Raw genomic sequence first — 19,561 nt, forward strand, 5'->3', positions numbered from 1 at the left:
GCTGCCGTCTATGGGGTTGCACAGAGTCGGACACGACTGAAGCGACTTAGCAGTAGCAGCAGCAGCAGAGCAGTAAGAGGATAAGGCTTATGGCTGCTTCACCAGTTTTCCAGTCTCAGGGCACAGGCTTGGATTGCTTTACATCATGCTATTCCCATTTGCAGTGAACAAACTGGCAATAAGATTACAGCCCTTTAATCATCTATTATTATACTTTACATACAATGTCACATATATTTCAAATGTACAACATCTTAAGTTTTGGCAAATATATATTTCTATGAAATCATCACAAAATAGTGGACAAAATTGCCTCATACCCCTTGGAATCTCTTCATTCCCTTTCTCCAGCCCCATCTCTACTGAACTGCTTTAGGTCAGGACAGACCAGTTTGCCTTTCTTAGAATTTTATGTAAATGAAGCCACAGAGTGTTTTGTTTTTGCACACTTTTTTTTTTACATAATATAATTAGAGGTCTGGATATGCTGCTACATATGTCAATAGGTCATTCCATTTTACTGGTGAAAGTATTCCATTACATACATGGATATACCTCCTCATGTTTGTTCATTTATCTAATGGGCACTCGGGCTGTTTCTGGAGCTTGATGCTTACCATACTTAGGTCTACGTGATATCAACTTTCTCTAGCAGTCAAGTCGCTGGTTTTCATAGATCTGTCAATCCTGTTAAAATTATCATGGTGTCGAGCTAGAGATGGTGGTGGTGGCTGAGGAATAAGAAGCACTCTAGGTTATAACACTGCAGATTCCTATGATGATTATCTGAAGTTCAGCAGCTTTTCTTGAATAATGCTTCTCAATCTGTTGTAGGCCTAGAGTCCTGAAATAGTTGTTTTTAGCAATTTTTTTCCAGTTTGTCATTGCTTTTTGGGGACAGGATTTGCCAACCTATTCACTCTGTCATTCCAAAACCCCCCTGATTTTTGTCTTGCTGTAATTTTTCTGACAAGTTACATGAAGAGAAGGATAATTCCTACTTCGAAGAAAAGTTTCAGCTAATAAAAGAAATAGAATACATCCCCATGTAACTAAAATACAAGACAAAGACCAGGGCACTGTGTGAATAAGCAACCACTGTAAGTGTTCCATTTGGAAAGGATTAGGAAAAGCATCCAAAGAGGGCAAAGCATTTGAATAAACCCTGAAGGGTTGGTAGGATTTCAATAGATACTGAAAGACAGAACAGAGTCATGGCATAAGTAGTTTACTGACCTGGGAGTTGTTTAATTGCTCTCTCTTTGTAAATTTTAATTGTATTATAGTACATGATATATTTTATTATGAAAACATTTAAATAATACAGTTGGTAATGTTGTAGCATCTCTCTTTACCTTGCCTCCCTCATCCTTCTCCCTCAGTCTGTCTCATTTCTGTCTATTTACAGACTTTTCCCTATGCATTAATGTACATATATATGTAACAATGGATTCCTGAAAATCTGAATGGAGTGAGTTCACCACAGTGAGATAAGGGAAAACACAAAAACTTAGACTAGGCTTAGGTCGATACAAATATCTATAGAGATCAATAACTGGGGACACTTGGTTACTATTGCCAGCAGTGGCAAAAAGTTTACTACCTGAGTAAGCATAAGCAAGCTACTTGGTAGTTTATTTATTAAGATAAGCTAGGCAATGCTAACCCCCATGAATCCCAAAGGCTTAATGCAATAAGAGCTGGTTAATAACAAATCCAGTGTTCTTCAGTTTGTTACTAAAATGGAGGAGCTCTTCCATTCCAGCTATGCAGACTATGAAGAAGAGAGAGCAAAAGATGGCACGTGATATATCATGGTTAGGTCTGGAAGTGATGTATATCATTTCTGCCTCCATCCCACTGGAGAGAATTCAATAGCAAGTATGTTCAAGGTGGGCTGTCAAATTTGTCATTTTGTGTGCCCAAGAAAAGTTTAAAATAGTTCAGTGAATTCATATCATTTTCTCTGCCACAAGTTTCCTTATCTGTGAGGTATGTAGTCAACTAGATGATGATAACAGCCTTCACATTTCTATCCTTTTATGAGTATTACATTCAGTGAAAGAATCTGACCTCACTTTAGCATTCAGGTGGATTGATTTTATTTTAGTTTTAGTCATCTTTGTTAAGACTTTTGCCTACTTGTCACTATGTTGCGGTCATATCAAGTTAAGAGACTATCGGATACGAGGGTAATCTGGCTGCAACGGCTGTCACCTCACTGAGCACCAGGGCTGGTTTGGCTGACTAGGTGAGCATCCCCTTTTTCCCTCACCTCTCTGTGTGTGTTCCTCCTGAAGGTGCACACACAGTCAAAGAGGATGATCTTCCCCAACAGAGGACCATTCTTCAGTTGAGGATATACAAATAGCTGCCCTCTGCTGCTAGAACCTTCAAACAAACTCTCAAGGTCCATTTGTATGAGGAATGCATAGTGATCAAACTTTCAAGACTCCAGACACATCTAACTGATGTGCTGCATGTGGCATTCTGCCTTTAAAAAAAAAAAAAAGTAAGATTATCTGAATCATTTTTTTTCCTTAAAAAAATATCCCAAATTTCAAAAAGCAGTGGAAAAACGTAGAAGCAGAATTAAATCATTGGTTATCTTCCAGGAAAAAAACCCTAACATTTTGCTAGTTATCAGTTCAGTTTGCTGAACTGAGTTGGGCTTACACTGATTCCTATCTCCATGTGTCCCTTAGTAAACTTCCTTATTAACTTCTGGCTAAGTTAATTGACTCAGTTTCCAAAAAATCCTTGTGGAATGGAGTGATCACATTAGCCTTTCCTTGTCCTCAGGACAATACATACCTGTGTCCTGATGATTAGATGTTCTGGGACTAACTCTTCAATCTTACCCTTCTCAGAGAAGTCCTTTGGGCATAGCAAGGTACTATGATTCAGCCAGCAAGGCCAGTGAAGATAGTGTTATTTTTGTTTTACTTTTCTTTAACTTAGTTACATCCCATCAGGCAAAGAGCGATTACTTTAAAAAATATAAGGCATATTGCATAAGGCCCTAGGGAGAGGAGGCATTCTGAGTTTTCCACCTTCTACATAATTATTAGAGGCAATGGTATTTTACTCAGTCATAACAAGGAATGAAATATTGTCATTTGAAGCACCACGGATGTACCTAGAGATATTATGCTTAATGAAATAAGTCAGGCAAAGAAAGCCAAATACTATATGATATCATTTATATGTGGACTCTAAAAAATAACACAAGTGAATATATATGCAAAACAGAAACATACTCACAGATACAGAAAACAAATGTGTGGTCACCAAAGCAGAGAGGAAAGAAGGGAGGGACATAGGGGTATGGGATTAACAGATACAAACCACTACATATAAAATAGATAAACAATGAGGATATACTGTATAACACAGGGAGTTGTACCTATTATCTTGCAATAACCTAAAATGGAACATAATCTGAAAAAATACTGAATCACTATTCTGTACACGATATGCTGAAACTGATATAGCATTGTAAATCAAACATGTGGTGGTGGTGGTGGTTTAGTTGCTAAGTCATTGTCCGATTCTTGTGACCCCCATGGACTATAGCCCACCAGGCTCCTCTTGGGATTTCCCAAGCAAGAATACTGGAGTGGGTTGCTATGCCCTCCTCCAGGGTATCTTCCCAAACCAGGAATCAAAACCATGTCTCCTGAATTGCAGGCAGATTCTTTATTGCTAAGACAACACTTCTATTAAAAAAGAGAAAGCTTAGGATAGCAGCCCTTCCTCAGATCATCCCAGGGTAACCTGAGGGTCATTCTCAAAGTGTTATCTATTTGCTGCTGCTGCTAAGTCGCTTCAGTCATGTCCAACTCTGTATGACCCCATAGACAGCAGCCCACCAGGCTCCCCCATCCCTGGGATTCTCCAGGCAAGAACATTGGAGTGGGTTACCATTTCCCTCTCCAATGCATAAAAGTGAAAAGTGAAAGGGAAGTCACTCAGTTGTGTCTGACCCTCAGCAACCCCATGGACTGCAGCCTTCCAGGCTCCTCCATCCATGGGATTTTCCAGGCAAGAGCACTGGAGTGGGGTGCCATGGCGATTAATCAAAAGTGTTTATTATGAAGACACAATGATTCTTAGCATTTAGTAGATCTGGAGTTAGAGATGGGAAGTGGCTGCAATGCTCTGGACAATCTCACACAGTGAAGAACTGTCCTGCTTAGCCACCAGGCAAACACTGGTGAATACTGCCATGGAAAAGCTATAACTTTCAGATATCCATAAGGCAGATGCTAAGACTTCATTAACAGCTTTCCTAGGAATTAGCATGTCCTATTTAGAACTAGCTCTTTTGAGGAATACTAATTGTCAGAAATGCAATGCCATGTGTGTATACTTCTTTCTCCATCATGGAGGAAGGAAGGAGGCAAATTTCTGGGAACTGTAAATCACAATAACATAAATAAGAAGAGCCATAAATACATGCACACATTCCGTGAATGGTTTTCTTTCTTTTGTGTGTGTCAGTGTGATAGCAGAAATAATTATACTCTAGTGCTTGCCAAGTTTCTTAACACAGTAACAGTTGCAAGTCATTCTCTTAAATTAATAGAATTCTGAGAGCAAATATTACTAAATATCATGAAAATGCTTCTCATTATTCTACATATTTTCTCTCTGTATCTGTGTGTCTCAACAGGGCCCTAACAGTTTCAGCAGGGGCAGGAGTTCAGCATTTCAACACATGTGCTTTATAAATGTTGGAAAATTCACAAATTTATTTGCCAGCTAAACTACGTAATCAGATCATGATTTATTCTCCTAGAGCATGGCTATTAGGTGCTTTTTTCTTTCCTTTTTCAAAAGGGGCAAAAAGTGCTATAACTCCAAGAAGAGTTTTGCCAATATGTACTTGCTTAAGGTAGAAATATCAGTCTTCCTTGGATTAAGTTAATGGTATTAGGTGTGTTGTGCAGAAATGGTCATTAAGAGTGTTATTAAAAAATCTATTTATTCCCTTTCCCATTATAGGCTTTGCAAATGCAGACCTGCTTGCAATTTCCAGAAAACTAGCTACTTATTTTCTAGCCAGTATACCATTCAGAGAATTACACTAGCCTTGCTTCTTACAACAAACACAAACTGATTGTCTCAGTCAGTCCCTTTATCACTAAACCTCAGCTAACTTCAGTTTGGCTCTGATATTTATTAGGTTTGAAGGGGAGGGTTAGGGATGGGCTCCTTTCTATCCCTATGAACACATGCTAACTCTACTGTAGGAGGAAGAGGCAATTTAGAATCTTCACAGAATTTTAGCAAAAAGGGAAAAATCATGCAGTGAAATAGAAATTAGTCTATGTTGAAATCTTTGCACATTCTCAGCATGATTATATTGATAAGTATTATATTGATAAATACAGAATAATCTCAGTGGTAACTCAGGGTACAAAGTATCACTGAAACAAAACCATAAGTTTAGCTTATGGATGCAGAATCAGTTCCTAGACCACTGACTTTTCACCAAAGACAAATCTGATACCTAATTCTGGCAAAGAATAAGCATCTATATACCAAGCTTGCTTTTATTTACCAAGGATAAATAATTTGATTTGATTCAAAGATAGCCTTAAGAGATTCCATTTTCTGTCACAGGAAGTAGCAATTTCGAAGTTATCTATGATGTACATACAGAATGCCATGCATCCACTCTCAGAGACAGTGGCCAAGCACAAGGAGAGAAAACATTAGTATTATTTTAATACCTTAAATATGCTTATTGTTTTCTCTGCAGTATGACGCTATTTTGGAAACTCAGAATGTCTTTGAATCAAGGGTTTCAACGCTAAAAGGAAACTCAGAGACCAACTGAACAGTTTCCTTTGCTTTATATTATAGTTAATGGAAGTTGAGGTATAGTGACGTAAGGAACTATGCTCAAGACCATCCAAAGTAATAAAGACCTCCATCACAACTGCCTCGTTTACAAAATACCTTTCTATTTTTTTCTGGAGAAAAATAAAAGTATATCTAAAAAGGAGCAGTTGTAATGTTTATCGCTACTAGGAAGTTCTCATTACTGGGTTTTAGTATAGGCCTTTAAGATAGTGTAGAGGATGAATTTCACTTATCTTATGCTTACTGTATGTGTTACAACTGAGGCAACTTTGCTAGATAGTCTTATATGAGAAACCAATGTTTTCATATTTTGATCAGACTCTAAGATCTTTTTTCATATTAGAGGTATATATATTCTAAAGCATCATGCATAAGATTTAAGATACAAGTCAAAATAAGGTCTTCCTAATCATCTCTCCCTTTATATTTTTCTCCATTCACCACATATTATTAAAAAAATGATGATACAAATTATATAATATTGAATCAGAGTGAAATTGTTTTGCTCTAATCTGATCAGGTATCTCATCTAAGCATCTATAATCTATTGATTAGATCACAAGCTTAAATACACAAAGTTCAAAGAATTATAACGAATATGCCTTCTCAAGCAGTAAATTCTACTTAGAGGTGAAAAGAGATCACATTCATTGAGACAGTGACTGGCAGCATAAATAAGTCTATTGCAGGAAAGTGTATATTTTAAGGGTGCCGTTAAAACTCTTCATTGAGAAGATAGCTGTTGCCTTGAGAAGAATTCAGAGATAGGAACTCTTTCCACTAGCAGCCCAATGGAATGTCATGACTTTTTTGACCTCAGCCATCAATATTATGGCTTCTAGCCATCCCCTCTGTTCTGGTCTGAGTGCACAGGTGGCAAAATGACAAATAAAACAGTTGGGGCACAGGTTAAAATGTCAGTGGCAGAATTTGAGCCACTATAACCTAGGGAGTTGAGTAATTGTAACAGTACCACAGCATCTGTGAATTCAGACAGTGCTATTCCAGAAAGTGAGCATTCCACTTACCTTCCCAGAATGAGTTAGCTCTGACTTTCCTTCATAGATATCTCACTTGTAATAGAGCCTCAGGTTTATCCACTTAATTCTGTAATAAAGACAGACAGAATCTGGGAGTCACATTTTCTGCGATCAGCTCGCCTAGAAAAAGCTGGATAATCAATACTACTTTGGACCACAGCCATTTTCTCAATTTACTCTAAAGCAGTGAACCTGTGATCTCAATAATTTGTTTCATTTTTTAACCTACCTTTAAATAAATAATATCTCTAGTTACTCAGCATGCTGAGTAACTAAAATGTCTTACAGATTAATAATTAGTTGAACACAGTTCTAGCACTACTGAGATTCCTATTAAAATTTGTCATTAAATTGGGTCTTACCATTGAATATCTTGGAAGTATTGCCACTGTCATACTATTTGTAAAGATAATTTTATCTTCAGAGGTTCATTTTACCAGTCCATAAAAGGACACTTGACTTAGTACTACAACTTAAAAAGAAATAATAATTGGTGCAGTCTTTAAAACACAGGAGTACATGTGTCCCATTTGCTTTGGGTTGTATCCAAGCATATTGCCACAGATCGGGGCAGGGGATGGGGGAGATACTCCTAGAGAATGATGATTTTGATGCTGTTCATTTGGGTTGCTTCTCACTGAAATGTTTTGAAATCTAAAACTCTACTTTGCCATTTTCATGAGTTATTTAAAGCATTCCTTCTGCATACTTGAGAATGATGAGGATTTAAGGGTGCCAAGAACTAGCTGAAGCTGACTGTGAGTGAAATCTTGTTTTGGAGTCCTCCTATCTCCCTACAAATGTCACACTCTCTTGAGGAATGGTAAGAAATCCTGTGGACTTTAGAGATATTTCACATCACCTTTTTATTTTCTTAAATATCCAGTTTGATTTCATTTTCTTCTCATTTTGGAAAATAATATTTAAATAAAACTTCTTGCTTTTATATTCTTTGGAATCAATGAAAAATGTTCTCTATTTCTCTCTCTCGCTCTCTCTCTTCACTCCATCTTTTTGGGACTTGCTGTGACAATTCAGAAAAAAGTAAGAGCACTAGCCAATAACCTGAGAGTCTGGAGTTCATAATACACATCAGAAAATATTTCTAGCTATGTGTATTTCTTCATCAAAATCTCTCTATCTGCACTGCCCATCTGATGGTCACTCCTAATGGCATCCCTTTACTTGTGTTCTTAAGAGTTGTTTTCAGATGGATTTCTTTCTATTTACACATTATCCGCAGTGGTCTACTTTCTTTGTCTAGCTAACAGCAGCTGTTTACCTATTTGCAAGGAATATTTTTCTAAGGTATGTTATTGAAGCCCCTTGCTGGGGTAGGAAAAGATTCCAAAAGCTTTAGTCCTGACTATCTGGTACTGTCTCTTCTTTTGGAATATATCACTGCATATGCATTTTAATTAAACCCAAACTGCATTCACAGAGGGGTTTATGTGTCACCAATTATTGTGAATGAGGCTTTTTCCTCTCCTTTCTGAATATTTAATCATCTGTCTTTCAACATGTGTGGAAAATGCAGTATAATTATTATAAATAATATCTTTTCCTAAGCATGAATTTGGGATTCGGTCAGTTTTTGTTTTTTGTTTTTCTTCTAGCAGCTCAAAAAAAAAAACAAAACACACACACTTCAATTGTCTTACTGTGGGTGTTTTCTAAAATACAGTCACAAAAGAGATTCTGAAAATGACAATGTTCTGTTTGATATTTATTCTCTCACACTGACTTCCATATCAAAATGACTAAGTTGGGAAGACAAAAGATGCTTTCCCAACTGCTGGCAACACAAAGCTCCTTTGTATTCTGACTCTTCTCTTTCTTGTACATCAACATCAATAAGTATTTTGTGGGAGAGACTGAAATGTCAGTCTTTTGGAGGAGCAATCAAGTCCAGTTTATTCTTTGCTCTGTAATTAAAGCCTGTTTTTGTGAGGAAAGTAAACCAATACCCAGCAGCCCAAGATAAACTGCCTGCTATTTTTAATCTTCAGTAACCCTTTCAATAGTATGCACCCTTTGAGACTGGCTACAGTTCTACATTCTTGAGGCAACAGAAGAAAGATTCACAGAAGACAATAGTGGGTAATAGTTTTACGGTATTAAAGTGGGATGTCTTCTTTTAAATGCTTGTGTCTAAACAAATCGTGCTACAAAGGAGGAGGATGGAAGTGAAGGATTTGATGCACATGCTTCATCCACCCTACATGTGGATGTGGTCCTTCCTTCCGTTTCCCTGAGGAAGTGCCAAACCAACTCCAATGTCTGACTTCGTTACAGACTTGAGGATATTGAAAAGAAAAGAAAAGAAAAAAAAAAAAGTTACGAGAGATAAAGAGGAGAGTTTAAAACTGGTTATTAGACATTACTTCTCCTCAAATCCCACTGTGGGGGTCCCCTAGAGTCGGCTTCCTCCTTAGCTCTCAAATGACAGCCACTCTACTCCTAGGACACCCTCATCCTCAGAAATAAGGACAGAGAGTTCTGCTCAGCTCTCTCCTTCCTGAATCCTAGGCTCCGCTTGTTATGTTTGCTTGCTAGCTTCTTTCTTTAGAAAAGAGAAAAATGTTAACACCATGATAATCTCTTCAGTTTAGAAAAGCAACTCTTTCAGTTTTTAATACCCGTTAGGGATTCATCCATTCAATTCACCTCTTGTATTATTTGGTATTTATACAATTAAAAGGTACCTTAAAAGGATTGCCTAAACCAAAATGCAGCCTCCCCCCAAAGATATGTAGAACCAATCCTATGAAAATTGTAAGTAGTGATATTTTGAACAGGTAAGTCTTTTCTCCTTAGCTCCTGAGTCATAAAAGGGCCATCTCATTATGAACTGCTCTGCCCTGGTTATGGAAAATGTATAATACATAGCATTTGTAAAGGATTCTCAGGGAAAACACCACCTTCACTCCTGAGACTTTAATACATCAACCCTCCATTTCATTACTGTCTAGAAGAATACAGTGCAAGTCACAAATGTGACCCACATATGGTATTTAATTTTTTTTTTCTCCTGGGCACTATAAAAAAAGTAAAAAAGAAAGAGGTGAAATTAATCTTAGTAATATATTTCATTCAACCTAATATATCCCCAATATTGTCATTTAACACCTGCTCAATATTAAAACATCATTAATATTATTTCTCTCTTTTTTCATAAGGAGGCTCTGAAATTCAGTGTGCATTGTACATTTAGAGCACATTTCATTTCAGATTAACTACATTTCAAATGCTCAATACCATACAAAACTAGAGGTTACTGTACAGGACAGCACAGCTCTACACCTTCACTCTCAGGTGAGTCCTTTATCGAGACCGAGAGACTGAATGCAGAGGTGGACAATTGCCAGGCCACCTGTGACATAAATTCTGATCCAAATAAGAAGTCCAGGAAGTCAACCCACAATGTCTCCAGCAGTTGGTCCAGAATAGTAAAAACTTGGTCACGGACTTTCAACTTTGCTGTCCCTCCTCTACCCCTCATCCTTCTATCTTAAGATCAACCAAAGAAAGTCAAACATGCTCCCCAAACAATCCCATGAGATACTCATGTTAGCTGCCTCCAGTTTTGCATACCAACAAACTCAAATCAGAGCATAACTGAAGCCGTCTCTTTATTCACTTGAAATCTTTCCCACCCTTTTACCTGCCTTTGAGTCACTGTCAAACACAAACAGTGGCAGCTAATTGCTTCGGCGAGTTCTAAATTAACAGCCTCTGCATGTGATTATTTGGGTGGTCTTAGGTTATTTCTCCGGAGAAGGCAATGGCACCCCACTCCAATACTCTTGCCTGGAAAATCCCATGGATGGAGGAGCCTGGTGGGCTACAGTCCATGGGGTCATGAAGAGTCGGACACGACTGAGCAACTTCACTTTCCCTTTTCACTTTCATGTATTGGAGAAGGAAATGGCAACCCACTCCAGTGTTCTTGCCTGGAGAATCCCAGGGATGGGGGAGCCTGATGGGCTGCCGTCTATGGGGTCGCACAGAGTCGGACGCGACTGAAGTGACTTAGCAGCAGCAGCAGCAGCAGGTTATTTCTCAAGACTTGAGCTTCACTTTTGATTGTGTAGAAATTTTCCCTTTCATTTGAAAATCCAAATATGTGAAATCAATGAGGAAGGTGTGCAGGAAGGATGCTTTGGACCCAAAGCTACATGAAGGTGAGTAGCTACATTTTGCTGAAGACACACACACTGTGGTTTGTTGTTGTGGAAGATATTACTTTGAGGTAGTGGCGGACAAATGCTCACCATGATTGAAGCATAATGTTGGTAGGCAGCTGAGAAAAGGGTCCTTGCTCATCTTTTCTTAAAAGACATGCACTTGCAAATTTTGAGAGGAACACAGTCCTAATATTCCTAAATTTTCCACAATCCATTTTCCACTCTGTAGCCTGTGCCTATAGAGACACATTTTAAAAGCTCTCCAGTAATACTGGCTGGAAGTTGAGTTTCTTAGGAGCAGGCAAGATGTCTGCCCAAAACGTGGGATTAATGCTTCATATTTGGCTGAAGCTAAAGTAGGGAGAAAACCCAAAAGGAGAACAGATCACTTCTGTGGCCATGCAAACAGTGCAGTAACATATAAAACAGTACTAAGACAATCTAGAAAATGTTTTCAAGCCCAGCAATATAAATGCTATTTTTAAGACTTGAATTAAAAGAAAATTTAATCAAGGGAAACATATAATGCATTTTTTTTCCAGAGTTGAGTAAAAATTGGATCTATCTCTTGTTAAAGAAATTTAAGGATTTTTTTCTCCCAAGCGGTGACTCTCTGCTTAGAATTCTGACCCATTAAAATGGGTTTAAGGTGGCCAAAGTGAAAATCTTTGAGTTTTGAAGTTGCCTTTAAATAGAAATTATTTTAGGAAAAATAATCAAATGAAATCCATCTGAGGGAATCATGAGACTCTCTAGAAAATGAATATCTAATATTTACAAAGCCAGTATGATCTGAGAGTCCAGGGCCCCCTATTACTATATTCACCATGTTACAGCCACACCTTGATGCAAGGAACCTTGTGGACTTGAAAGGGCCCGCAGAGTTAATCACTTCCCACTCCTGCAGTAACTAATTCTCCGGCAGTCTTCTGCTCAATCTGCTTCAAAATGTTATATGAAATGCACTATTTTTATATGAAATGCACTATTTCTCAGATTCTGTCTAAAGAAAAAATCTTCCTCTCACGATAGGTCTGCTTTGTGATAGTATTACATTGCAAAAATGTAGCATTCCTGCCCTCAAAAAGATTTACAATGCAAATATCATCTAAAAAGGGAAAATTACATCACCTCACTATGAAGATGAGCTTCAGTTCATCTATCACTAATTGAGAAACTTAGTCAAATATTAATATAAATGTCATATCTCTGTCAGACAAGACCCGGAGAAGCGGTTTTGATTTGGTCATAACTTACATCGTCTGTGAGCCTTGATGTCAGCTATCTTGCCTGTGCAGCAAGGGTCTTATCTAGGATGTGAATTTCATTGGAAAGCTGGCTGTCTTGAAAAGGAAAGAAGAGATGAGAAAGAAAAACTAGACTCAGAAGACCAACAGCATTTTCATTTGTGAACAGTTCAGATTAACTCATAAACAACAGGAACATTTCGATGACCCTCTGTCTGCTGTCTGCATCCCTCATCTTTCGGCAGAAACTGGCCCAGCCAGGGTGATCCCTCTCCACAGTGGTACAGAGACTAAAGCTGTTGCTGGCACATGGTCCTTGTCACAGTGTAGCTGCAAGACACTGTAAGACATTAGGGAACCAGTGAAGACATTCAGTAATGACAATTCCCTCCTTTTTCTGTTTTAGACCTTTGGTATCTACTGATATTTACTGAAATAGAAAATGTCACAAGGTGATACGAGAGTAAGAGAAATCCCTCCCTACTGCCAAATGCACACACAACAGTCTTCTGAACCTATGCCCTCTGCTAAAAGCACATCATATGTGATTTGAAAGCTTCCAGAGATTAAGTCTCAGAGAAGGCAATGGCAACCCACTCCAGTACTCTTGCCTGGAAAATCCCATGGATTGAGAAGCCTGGTAGGCTGCAGTCTATGGGGTCACTAAGAGTCGGGCACGACTGAGCAACTTCACTTTCACTTTTCACTTTCATGCATTGGAGAAGGAAATGGCAACCCACTCCAGTGTTCTTGCCTGGAGAATCCCAGAGACGGGGGAGCCTGGTGGGCTACCGTGTATGGGGTCATACAGAGTCAGATACAACTGAAGCAACTTAGCAGCAGCAGCAGCAGAGATTAAGTCTACTAAGGTATCTATTTTGTGTCCTAATTATGTGACCCACAGTCATCACTGCTAAACCTGTTTGGTGTTTGTTATTAGTAGTGTGTCACTCTAGGCTTCAGGAATTTGGCTTCATCCTTCTCATGTTAAGGGCCTCTTGTAACATAGGTCTTCCTTCCCAGATTATACCTGGCTAAGCATATTTATGTATTGTTCATATGTTGTTAGCATTTTATGCTAAGTCACTTTTATGTATTGACTCAACCCTACAGGAAATATTTGTAGTAAGAAATAGAACTATTCAATCATACAGATGAGGAAACTGAAGTACGGAGTGGTTAAGTAACTAGGACTAGATTTCTCAGCCAGAAAGTGGCCAAGCAAGTTTCGAACCCAATACTTTAGCCCCAGTCTCGCAGCTCTTAACCACCTACTCTTAACCAGACTACTGCTTTCTGAGGACCAAGTCTATGTTTTTCTTCTCTCTGCTCCCAGGTCCTAGTACAGGCCTGAAACAAATGCACAGTGCAGCAGAATCTCTATGTAATACTCTCACACTGAGGTGTAGATGCTCAGCTAACATGATCCTTGGAGCTTATTAAGTGCTGCGTCCTCTACCAGGCTGACCTTGCCATCATCACTATTGCTCAATCTGGACTGTTCTTTCTTGTCTGGGATTATTGATAAAGTCAAGCTGATAACAGCACTGTGATCGCAACTCTGCCTTCCAATCTGCTCCTTCCTCTAACTCTAGTTTACCTCTTCCAGTCCCTCTTTCTATTTCTAAATGCAATGTGAAACCTCTATGTACTAAACAATGGGGGGAAAATGAGCAGATACCAATTTGTTAGTTATATAGCAAAGGGGACTTATTTATAAAAGTCTAATTTTAGAAAAGTCTTGTGTAGGTCACTGTAACTTTTGCTCAACCATATCTTCAGGAATAGCACTGGTTAAAGATGTTGATATGATTATACCACAATGCTATCCCTGAACCAAATCATCATTAGTGGAACAAGTCAGTTCCTTTTGCTTCAAAACATTTTCACCTCATCTATGCAGCTATCAAATGTTTCCAATCCTTCTCAGCATACATGTTTTGGAAACCAACCAAAGCAGGAGAAAGGGGTATGTGCCTTCTATGTGTTTCTGCAATATGAGTGTTAATAGTTTCAACACTGGGAAGGTAAGGACCTTGTCCTGGAGTGAATATTCAAACTGCCTAGAGGCCAAGCACTTTCCTAGAGGTCAAACATTTTCTCCAAATTAGGAGACTATTATGGAACAGAGAGAAGGATATTCCTGAGCCTTGAACTTCATCACTGGTTCCGTCCACTGGTGCTGAGGATACAATGCTAAATAAGACAAGTCCTAGGCTTCAAGGAGCTCATAATCCATCAGAGGAGACAAACTGTTTCTCAGTGTTACCTATTACAATAGTAATTTACATAACATATCACGTGAAGAAACACATGCAGGAGTGGCTACATATCAAGAAGTTTCAGAGTCCAGCGCAAAATGAAAATGCAGGGCCCTTAGTCACAGCAATCAGGCAAGAAAAAGAAACAAAAGGAATTCAAATTGGAATGGAAGAAGCAAAACTGACACTATTTGCAGATGACATGATTCTATACAGAAAATCCCAAAGACACTACCCAAAAAATATTAGAACTCATTAATGAATTCAATAAAGTTGTGGGATAAAAACATTAATACACATAAATCTGTTGCATTTCCTATACTAACAATGAACTAGAAGAAAGAGAAATTAAGAGTGTAATCCCATTTACAATTAAATAAAGAACAACAAAATACCTAAGAATAAATCTAACCAAGGAGGTAAAAGACCTATATTAGAAAATCTCTAAGACACTGATGAAAAAAAAAAAAAAAAAAGACACCAAACACAAAGATATGCAATGCTCACGGACTGGAAAAATTAATATTATTAAAATGTCCATACTAACTGAGAATATCTAAAAATTCAATGGAATTCCTATTAAAATACCAACAGAATTTTTCACAGAACTGGAGTAAATAGTTCTAAAATTTGTACAGAAGCAAAAAGGCCAAATACCCCAAAGAATCTTGAGAAAGAAGAACAAAACAGGAGATATTGGTACTTATTGTTGCCAGTCTATTTAAGGGATGAAAAACTAGTCCCAGAGAATAGAAAAGAGAGATAAGAAAGCCTTTCTAAGTGATCAATGTAAAGAAATAGAGGAAAATAATAGAATGGGAAAGATGAGAGATCTCTTCAAGAAAATTAGAGATACAAAGGGACTATTTCATACAAAGATGGGCACAATAAAGGACAGAAATGGTATGGTCATATCAGAAGCAGAAGATATTAAGAACAGGTGGCAAGAATACACAGAAGAACTATACAAAAAAGATCTTAATGATCCAGATAATCACAATGCTGTGATCATTCACCTAGAGCCAGACATCCTCAAATGCAAAGTCAAGTGGGCCTTAGGAAGCATCACTACAAACAAAGCTAGTGGAGGTGATGGAATTCCAGTTGAGCTATTTCAAATCCTAAAAGATGATGCTGTGAAAGCACTGCACTCAATATGCCAGAAAATTTGGAAAACTCTGCAGTGGCCACAGGACTGGAAAAGGTCAGTTTTCATTCCAATCCCAAAGACAGGTAATACCAAAGAATGTTCAGACTACCACACAATTGTACTCGTCTCACACACTAGCAAAGTAATGCTCAAAATCCCTCAAGCTAGGCTTCAACAGTACATGAACTGAGAACTTCCAGATGTTCAAGCTGGATTTAGAAAAGGCAGAGGAACCAGGGATTAAATTGCCAACATCCATTGGATCATCAAAAAAGCAAGAGAGTTTCAGAAAAACATCTACTTCTGCTTTATTGACTATACCAAAGCCTTTGACTTTATGGATCACAACAAACTGTGGAAAATTCTTAAAGAGATGGGAATACCAGACCACCTTACCTGACCCCTGAGAAACCTGTATGCAGCTCATAAAACAACAGCCAGAACTAGACCTGGAACGAACTCATTCCAAATTGGGAAAGGAGTATGTCAAAGCCATATATTGTCACCTTACCCTGCTTATTTAACTTAAATGTAGAGTGCATCACAAACTGTACTCTTGTGAAATGCCGGCCTGGATGAATCACAAGCTGGAATCAAGATTGCCAGGAGAAATATAAATAACCTCAGCTATGCAGATGACACCACCATTACGACAGAAAGCGAAGAGGAACTAAAGAGCCTCTTGATAAAAGTGAAAGAGGAGAGAGAAAAAGTTGGCTTAAAACTTAACATTCAGAAAACTAAGATCATGGCATCTGGTCCCATCCCTTCATGGCAAATAGATGGGGAAACAATAGAAACAGTGACAGACTTTATTTTCTTGGGCTCCAAAATCACTGCAGATGGTGACTGAAGCCATGAAATTAAAAGACACTTGCTCCTTGGAAGAAAAGCTATGACCAACCCAGACAGCATATTAAAAAGCAGAGATATTACCAACAAAGGTCTGTCCAGTCAAAGCTATGGTTTTTCCAGTAGTCATATATGGATGTGAGAGTTGGACTATAAAGAAAGCTGAGTGCTGAAGAATTGATGCTTTTGAAATGCAGTGTTGGAGAAGACTCTTACAGGTCCCTTGGACTGAAAAGAGATCCAACCAGTCAATCCTAAAGGAAATCAGTCCTTAGTTTTCATTGGAAGGACTGATGTTGAAGCTGAAACTCCAATATTTTGGCCACTTGATGGCAAGAACTGACTAACTGGAGAAGACCCCGATGCTGCGAAAGATTGAGGACAAGAGAAGAGGCTGACAGAGGATGAGATGATTGGATGGTATCACCGACTCGATGGACATGAGTTTGAGCAAGCTCTGGGAATTGATGACAGACAGGGAAGCCTGGCGTGCTGCAGTTCATGGGGTCACAAGAGTTGGATACAACCAAGCAACTGAACTGAACTGAAACTGAGGCCAGAGTAGAGCTTTGGACTGAGGGATGCCAGGAATATACCTGTAAAGGAAAGTTAATGCCAGCATGTCTGGGCTCAGTTTAATGAACACAGGGAAGAATAGGGCAAATCATAATGTAACTGTAGTTTTATCACTTACTACCTGTGAGCTCTGAACATGTGACAAAATCCCTGAGCTTCAGTTTTTTCACCTGAAGATCAGATTTCTAACCTTGGCTCAGCCATTACTTAGTTTTGAGACCTTAAACAAGTCACTTTCTCTCTCTGAATCTCAGCATGTCCACGTATAAATGAATACCCAGAGCTAGATGAGGGCTTTCAAACTGAGATTTGAGGAGGTGCCTCGGGAGATGTGGGGAAGGTGGATGAGGATGAAGGAACAGGCCAGCACACTTCAGCCATCAAACATATTAGAGCAGCATTATTTCCTTCAGTGTTATATATTGTGTATCTGTACATAAGCATTTGTTTTATATAGGTATATATGTGCATATTTACACATACATAAACATACATTTTATATGTATTGTGTATATCATATGCTATATGTTATATGTTAACAGTATGCTTTTATGTATATATGTTACATCACTTAATAAATATATACTGTATATTATGGTATAGTAAAATATATTATAACATTTGCTATATATGTATTATTTATTCAACAAAGCATCTCAGTTTAATAGTATCTCACTGCCTGGTTAGTATGAAATTAAAAGTCAAAGATATATGTAATGTTTCTAAAAAAGTATCAGGCACAGAGTAAGCACTGCTCAGTCTTAGCTCTTACTCTTTTATAAGTCAGACTCTAAGCCCAAGAAGTCAGGAATATATGAGTCTTTTGTCCACTACTGTATTTCCAGCACCTTGACAAGTGTTAGCACTTAGGGAATGCTTACATCTATTTGCTCAATATATGAACAGACAGGGTCTACAACACACTAACTTCTAGGCTAATGTTTTTGATACAAAGGTAAACAAAAAACACAGATCCAACCCTTGGCTGTTACACATAGAAACACACAGTTAAAAAGAGCACTTGAATCTGTGCTTAATGCTTTACCATGATTAGAGATAAGAATTGGTTTGAATCTCTGTTACCAGTTGGAAACCTCCAAGTGCAAATAGTCCCAGATGCCTGTCAAAGTTGTATATTTTTCTGATATGTGAGAAGATAGACAGGGAGATGGAGGAGGGAATACTTCTCATCAAGTAGCAGGGAGCAATCTGGCTAAGACTTTGGACAACTAGAAACTAGGAATGGTTGTCTTAGAAAAATTACTTTTCCCTAATAGGCTATATTATCTATATTCCTGCTGTGTCACCCTGAGAAATGAAGAAGGGAGGCGATGGACGCTGTCCTGAAGGAATTTCCCATTCATTGGAAAAGACAGCCTCAAGATACATTCATAAAGTAATACCAGGACTTCTCCACCCACTACTGCCATAAGCAAAGATATTCCAAAGGCACAATGTGAATGGATAGGATGTGCTCTGGGAAGGTTTAAAAAATGGATGGATTTATAGCAGAGAAAAGAGAAGAGGTGACTGAAAATCTGGCATGGGTTAAATGATTAAGTGAAGAGCCTTGCTCCTGGGGCCAAGGTCATTCACAGGTGCTCGTGTGAGACAGATGGGTTAGCAGAGATCAGCACCTTGGCAGTGATGAATGAGTTAGCAGACACACCCATGGACACTTCCTGTTACTCAGATAGCTGAGTATTTTCACAGCAATAGCATTTCTTTGAATCCAAAGGCCTGATCAGACTGCTATAGTCATTTGTTGATATTTATGTTGCAAAAGTTATTTAATCCTACAAGGACAAGGGAAAGTAAAACCAGGATCCCCAGGGCAATCATAATTCACCCACGTGGTTCACACACGTTCATTTGGTTCCTAAGTGGATTGCTTAGTTTATGGCAAGTACAGTATGTAGGAGTTTTCTTAGAATTAGTCTAAATTGTCCTTAATTGAAATATGTCATGCAATAGTCTTTTTCTCCAAATGAGTATTTTACTCAGTGGCACACAGCCTGTGGTCATTAAGACCAAAAATAGAAGAACATGAAACAATTAACATTTTTCATTACTACTGTTTTTTGTTTTTTGGTTTTATTTTCCCTGTGCCTACATTTGTGGGAAGGGGAATGCTTTAGTTTCTAACAATCATTTGAGCAATGATATCGTTCTAACAATTTGAAATTTTATCTTCTTTAAACCACGTAATTGTGTACTAAATAAGGTAGGACAAAATGCCTTTTCACTTATATTTTTCCAAATGCAGAGACTGTGATAAAAATGAGATAGTAGAGATTTATGTCTGCTGGGTTGACAGCATTTTATATTTACTTGGACTATGAGATTGAAATCAAATCAGAGTCTCCCTATCCAGGAC

General features: G+C 38.2%; 1 long non-coding RNA gene across 1 annotated transcript in view; it reads right to left on the reverse strand.

Annotated features, from left to right (window-relative positions):
* Positions 1-19,561, reverse strand: part of LOC132345943 (uncharacterized) — a 465,357-nt gene that overhangs the window by 303,536 nt on the left and 142,260 nt on the right. The window contains exon 2 of the long non-coding RNA XR_009495539.1: positions 6,900-6,978. This is a non-coding gene — a long non-coding RNA (uncharacterized lncRNA). The remainder of the gene's footprint in view (positions 1-6,899; positions 6,979-19,561) is intronic.

The sequence above is a fragment of the Bos taurus genome, chromosome 8, assembly GCF_002263795.3.
Source record: "Bos taurus isolate L1 Dominette 01449 registration number 42190680 breed Hereford chromosome 8, ARS-UCD2.0, whole genome shotgun sequence".
Classification (NCBI taxonomy): Eukaryota; Metazoa; Chordata; class Mammalia; order Artiodactyla; family Bovidae; genus Bos; species Bos taurus.